At 40.3% G+C, this 7,216-nt stretch overlaps 1 long non-coding RNA gene across 1 annotated transcript; it reads right to left on the bottom strand.

Moving 5' to 3' along the window:
- Positions 1 to 6,775, bottom strand: LOC140218395 (uncharacterized). The gene is made up of 2 exons (XR_011894663.1): positions 6,499 to 6,775; positions 1 to 173 (listed from the first exon to the last, which is right to left on the bottom strand). It is a non-coding gene; the product is annotated as an uncharacterized lncRNA (long non-coding RNA).
- Positions 6,776 to 7,216: the final 441 nt, after the last annotated feature.

The following is a 7,216-nucleotide window of genomic DNA, read 5'->3' as shown; positions in this document are numbered from 1 at the left end:
TTGAATTAACACTTCTTATTGCGCGATATATTATTTTTCTTAAACTGCAGGTCTTACGCTATGAGCGAACTAAACGTTTTACAGATTTACAAACTATTTCCCCTTCGCAAGCAAGGCCACCAGGCCGGTCTTGACCTTCGTGTCATATGTTCCAAAGGTGATGCAAGTGTATGCTGCAAATAAGTAGATGCAACAATGTGAGGCAAAAATAACAATTGTGTCTTCTTTGTATGTTCATTAAGCAGCCTAATATATTTACTCAAACCATTTAAGTGAATACTCAATGCGGTTAAGTATGACTAATGGCTGTTTGTGAATACAAATCAATACTCTTAAGAAATGTTTGATCTTATGGCGTGATGAACAATTAAGCAGTCCCAACTGCTGCTGGTGTCACAGCAAGAGTATGTTCCTTTTAAGACAAAGTCATATGTGACACATTATTGTAATTAACCCAAACAATCTCTATATCAATTGCTGAAACAAGGTTACCGAGTTGGACTGTCTGTGCATTTTTTGGCTGGTAATTAAATATGCCAGCGCAGAGTGATATGCTCAGAAGAGTGACTAGAGTACTGACAGTATCAAGCCAAAGATTGTAATTTATTTTCCTTATACACATTTAAATGTCCTTCTCATACTCTTAAATGAATGGGTCATTGGCCATAACTTCAACAGAAGGCAGATAGATTGATTGTATTGATACGGTCACTTAGTTTCTTACAGATAATGAGACCTCTTGGGCATGCTAACGCGGTTGCAACTTAGGCATACAACACGAGCACCCGAAATACCACGCAAGCACTTTCTGTGTCATGGCATGTCTATAGTTCGAATGAATGCTATCACAGGGAATTATTTAAGGTGCTCTGAAACATTAGTAATTTCTCTGGGGTTTCGAGGGTGAGGACTTTTAGTTAACGAAAAAAAAAAATGAGCAAGAAATGCCATGTCAGTATGCTTCACTTTCGTTTTTTTTTTTCATAAGTAGGACCAATTTATCTCAATTTATTGTGAGGTGAAAAGTTTAAAAAATTATGTTTAATAGAGAGATTACCTGGAAACATTTTATGACGTATAACAAGACAGCATCCCTATTTTGACATTTTCAAGTTCCCCGATCTTTTTACAAGTCTTCCCTGGCTGTTCTCATGAAAATTTTCTGGCACTCTATCACGCCCGCAGCTTAAGTGCAGTAAAAAAATATTGTGGTATAATGCTTATTGCCATATACAGTCAGCCCATAATATTTACATAAACCTAATAACACGTCAGTCACTTGGCATGCAGTATTAGATTCAATTGAATTGAATCCCTTGTTTCATAAAGCTGACCGGGGCTCGGGCAAGTTCGTAATTCATGGCAACACGAGCATAGCACGGAAGAACACAGATAGACACCCACGCAAAGCAAATGCAACGATGTGAGGGAAAACTATTCAATGAGTTATTTTTCCGGTTCATTAGTAGCTTTATATATAATTTGCTCTCATCATTTATGCCTCTGTAACTTGGTTTACCTCTGACTAAAGACTAAATGCCAGTATAAATCAGTACCATTATGATGTTTCATTATGTTACAGTATGATGAGACGTTATACAACCGAAATGGTCGCCGGTGCCAGTAACGGTACGTTTCGTTTGAAGACAGATTTATGTGAGACATAGTGTATTATATTAGATTAGGACATAGTTTACTTACAGCATATGAAACAAATGTGGGAATACCAAACGATTCCTATAATAATATTTCTGAAACAAAGATACCCGGCTGCACTGTGCACATTTTCGGGTATTAGTATATGTTCGTGCCGAACGAACATACTCAGAATAGTGACTACAGTTTTGACGAATCACGTTAAGAATTACAATTTACTTCCGCTTAGAACAGTCTGCAATGTATCTTTTCTCATACTCCGAGGTGAATGCATTTGCCACACTTTCAGTAGAATGCACATGAATGGGATGTATTGATGAGATCATGCTTATCAGCTAAAGCATGCTACGCTCTCTTATGTGTGCTAATAAGGGTACAACAAGTGCAATGTTCACTAAGTTATTTGAATAATCTGCGCGATTATCTACTAAGAAAAGACCGCCAAATGGATAATCTGGCCCTTTTTTTTCTTTTGTACAGCGCACGTAGTATATAGTCTGTCCAATGCGACGGCACTAAATGCAACAGTAATGAAAACCTGAACACTTATTACGCACGGCAAGGGCTTCATACCATGCACGATTGGCACAATGCGAATCTGCGCCAGCAGCTGCCTAGTGATTAACAGCACGTAAACTGCATAAAGCCGAAGCATCAAAACGAGCTTAACGCTTTTCAAATATAGCCCGAAAGATAACTTCTGCTGCTAAATTGTTTATAAAAGAGACAAAAAAAGATCTTCCAACTATCGTCAACCGCAATTCCTTCAGTTTGAAACGTGTAAAGGTGCTTCTCCGAGCGACTAATCTATTGTTGTCTAATTCTTTAGGATAAGTTGCGAAGCTGCGAGTGACTGAGATACTCGCAGGTTTCATGCTCCAAAAGCTTTTGCGGTTGCATATTTCATTTCATTTCATTTATTATACCCTCAAGGCCTCTGAAGGATTTACAGAGGGGAGTGTGTTACAAGTAAATTCAAACAGTAAGTCTTGCAAAAAAAAAATATACAACATAAAAGTATAATTTGACAAATAATTCAGTAGGAATACAATGAGCAATTACAAGAGCTTTTGCAAAACAGGACAAGATATACAAGCACATTAAACAGCATTCTAGCAAGTAACGCTGGTTAAGGCATCACGAAACAAAAGATTATCATTGATGGACACAATGCTTGCGAGAAGGTGGTTCCACTCTAGTGATGTCTGAGGTACGAATGACTGGGAAAATGTATTTGTGTTGGAAGAAGGGACGTGAATCTTGTAAGAATGATCGATGCGACAAGTTACGTAGTGTGGAGTATGGATGAATACATCACGTAGTGTTGTGTAGTGAAAAATTTTGTGAAATAATGATAAAGCAGGACTTTACGTCCAGCTGCAAGAGATTGAAGAGAAAGGCTAGTTCTCATGGCTGTTACGCTGGCAGTTCTGTTATAATTCGAAAGAATAAAACGAGCAGTGATATTCTGAACTAATTCTAATGCGTTAATTAAGTTTAGGTTATTAGAGTACCAGGCTGATGTAGCGTATTCTAATTTCGGGCGCATTAGTGTCTTATAAAGCAATAATTTCAAGCAGTGTGGAGCCTTAAAAAAGTTTCGCCTTAAGTAACCAAGAGGGCGGTTAGCATTGTTCACTATGTTAGTAATGTGAGTTGCCCAGGTAAGGTCGTATGTAATATGAATTCCTAAGTACTTGTACGAAGTTACCTGTTCTGAAAGAAGACAATTTAAATAGTACACCTGAGAGACGTTAGTTGTCGTTAAATACATGCATAGTTCTACACTTGCTAACATTTAATTCCATTAGCCATTAACTACACAAACATCCGCGAAGAGAGGAATGTTAGAAGTTACTTGTGAAAGAAGGTCGTTAATATATATTAAGAACAACAAAGGACCGAGAACCGATCCTTGGGGCACTCCGGAAGCAACAGAGCACACCGGGGAATTGCAGCCGTTAGCACTAACGTATTGTTAGCGATAAACCAGAAAACATTCGATCCATTTTAAGAGACTACCATCAGTATTCAAATGGGTTAGTTTGTGGACTAGAAGTTTGTGACAGACTTTATCGAATGCTTTTGAGAAGTCTAGAAATATGCAGTCGGCCCATGATGAACGATCAAGAATTCGATGCAATTGATGAGTGTAGGCTACGCGTTGAGTCTCGCATGAATATGATTTCCTAAAGCCATGTTGTGCAGGTGAAAAAAATGTGTTATCTTCAAGAAAGTCGACGAGGTTTGTGAATACAATGTGTTCTACAAGTTTGCAGCACGTGCTGGTAAGTGAGATGGGGCGATAGTTGGTTACTATGCTTTTGTTACCAGATTTGTGGAGCGGAACCAACTTCCCGACCTTCCACTGATAAGGTAAAGTGCTGGTGTTAAGTGATTGTTGAAAAATTTTGGTTAGTATAATAGAACTGTATGCGGAAGTGTTTTTTAGGAACTTTGCAGATGTTTGCAAATGTTAATTGAGTCAAAGCCAGGTGAAGAATTGTAGTAGAGCTTGTCAATAAGTTTAGCAACACCAGATGTATGAACGACTACTGGAAACATGACTGGATAATCATAGTTACGTAACTCGGGAAGCTGTTTATTTCGAGCTCCCTAAAAATTATTGAGAAAGGCTTCGTTAAGGTGAGTTGCAGTACCATATTTAGGAACAGGCTGCCCAGTAGAGTCGTTTAATAAAATTAAGTCATCAGAAACAGGTTTAATTATTTTCCAAAATTCTTTAATGCTAGTTTCAAGAATAAATGGCAGAGTAACAGCAAGAAAAGTACGTTTAGCAAATTTTATTACTTGAATATATTCGTTAGAAGCAGCCTTGTATGCCGTCCAACGAGAAGCGTTCGTGGACAACTTAGCTGAGCGGTAGATACGCTTTTACCGGTTAGAAAGTCGTTTAATGCGAGTGTTATACCAGAGAGCTTGTGAGTTAGAAGTTAAGATACGGCTGGGAACATATTTGTTCATTAGTTCATTTACTTTATGAGCAAACAGTTCCCAATTAGTTTGCACAGAACGATCACCAAAGTTAATCAGGAATGTGTCAAGAAACTTATGTAACTCGTTATTGATGGCCCCGAAGTTTGCTCTACTATAGTCGAGTATTGTTTTCTTTTTCTTGATATTTTGCAGATGGTTGGCACTAATGGTAAAATGCATAGCAGAATGGCCACTAAAAGGCGGAAGGAAGGTAATGTTGGAAGTTAGTTTGGATTCAGTACTAAGTACTAGGTCGAGAGTGTTTGATATAGTAGCAGTATTCCGAGTTGGTTGAGTGACCACTTGCGAAAAGGAAAAAGTGGAACATAAATCTAAAACTTCCTTGGCCTGAGGCGAAAAAGGGAGTAATGAAGGAGGCGGAGAGTTTCATTTAATGTTCGGAAAGTTAAAGTCGCCTAATAAGTAAAGGGGCGATGATGGAAAGTGTGATGATACGTTAATAATTACATCATGCAATTCACTAACGCATGTGGGCTTGGAAGAAGGAGATCGGTAGCATACGCCTATAATTGCCCTCTGGTGATGAACATTAAATGAAGCCCAGACGATTTCGAGGTCAGTAGCAACAGAAATTCGTGAAGAAGGAATGTCGTTAGAAATGGCAAGTAGGACGCCGCCTCCACGACTCACAGCACGATCCTCGCTATAAATAGCGAAGCGATGGGCATCCTCGAAGATTTCAGAATCATTAATGTTGTTCGAAAGCCACGTTTCTGTTAAGGCAACAATGTGTGGAGAACAACTGTCAATCGCTGAGGACAATGAAAAATATTTGTTCAGTACCCTTCTAATGTTAGTAAAAAAGATGGACACATGGTGTTGTGAAGACTGTCCACTTCCCCTCTTCCTCCGCTAGGTTAAGTTACCTGCAGGAAGTATGTTCCTTGCGCATTGGCCCTGCGATGGTTTTTCTGTCACGCATTTCGTTTCGGCGTCAAAACCAAGCACCTGTCATTCATAAGTATTTTGTCATACCATAGTTTAGACGCAGGTGCACCGGGCTGATTTTTTCAAAACTCGATAAGATTTCCCCGAGCGAGACGGGTTGCGGGGGAGTAATCTTCGCTAAGAGCGATATCGCTTGTTTTGAAGTGATTACGTAGTGAAAGAACATTTTCTTTTATTTTAAAACTCGAGAAATTCACAATTACGGGTTGGCATTTTCCCGGTGAAAAAACGCCTTAGCGATGAGCGCGTTCAATTGAGTCGGATGAAAAAGATGGAAGTACGGTTTTCAAAGCAGATATAACCTTGTTCTCGGTTTGTTCCCATGTTGCTTTAGCGTCTGGAATGTTGCGAATGATTAGGTTATTTCGCCGAGACTTGTCTTGAAGGTCATTGGCGCGAGCGCGCAGAATGGCGTTTTCTTCTTTTAGGGCCCCGACAGTGCTCTTCATAGTAGACAGTACTACACCCTGTGCCTCGAAATTATTGCATTTTTCTTCCATACTGTCCATCCGTTTGCTCAATACAGTGAATTTCGCTTCCATGTTTTTTGGCCATTCTTTATAGCTTTAATATCGGCGGCTTGTTCGGCTAAAGCTTTTGAGGACTGGAGTGAGCGAGTGTGTATATCTTTAATAAAGCGAAACATTATCTTCATTTATTCTGCAGAAGCGTCAGGCAGTGTTTCAATATCAAAACGTGCGTCCGTCCTAGTATTAGGCCTAGGGTTTGTCTCAACATCCCCTGAACAGATCAACAATAAGGCAAACGACGAAGTCAAGATTCACAAATGGTCTCGCACAACACCCGTGAGCACGGGAACAGCACTAAGAAGCGGTCATCACTTTTTCTCGCGCATAAGGAAAGTTTAGTACACACCTGCACAGGACAGAAGGAGGGGTTACGGGCCATGCCGAAAGGGCTGCTCGAGTGCCCACTGAAGGTGAAGTTTCCAGGGAAGCCGTTGAAATGTGCCTTGATGGATGATGCAGTGGTCGGTGTGGTTGGCGCACGGAAAATGAGCCTTGCTGATGACACAACGGCAGGAAAATGCGCGTCGACGTCGATGTAAGCACAGGTTGCGTCAGGAAGATGTGCGGAAACGCATTCTAAGTCGGTGGGTGTGTCCGCTGATAGCGCCAACAGGAGTCCGATAGCAGCCTGCACAGGACAGAAGCAGGGGTTACGGGCGATGCCGAAAGTGCCGCTCGAGTGCCCACTCATATATATTTAGATTGGATGATTCTAAATATATGCATGAACATATACATAAACCTAACCGCTTCATGTTATCCCTTTCTTCAAGTCTCGTGTTTTTCTTGCAGTAACTTCCAAAATTATTTAGACTGGTTGCCAGAAGCCTTAAACATACTGATACTTTTACCCTATATGAAAAACTGCAGCGCACACACTGCTGATGCATGCCCCGCAAACACGGCCTTTCATCCGAGTACGCTAGTATTTATTCAACTCTGTTGCGAAATTCTTCACGCTAACGCAATGTCGAGATATGTATGTAAAGCGTGTTACGAGAATTTCACTACACATTTGGCGCAGCGTTCACGGCGGCCCGATCAAGCGCCATCAAATGAGATCT

The sequence above is a fragment of the Dermacentor andersoni genome, chromosome 5 (genome assembly GCF_023375885.2).
Source record: "Dermacentor andersoni chromosome 5, qqDerAnde1_hic_scaffold, whole genome shotgun sequence".
Classification (NCBI taxonomy): domain Eukaryota; kingdom Metazoa; phylum Arthropoda; class Arachnida; order Ixodida; family Ixodidae; genus Dermacentor; species Dermacentor andersoni.
Note: the sequence above shows the minus strand (reverse complement) of the source record. Positions and strands in the feature narration are given on the sequence as shown.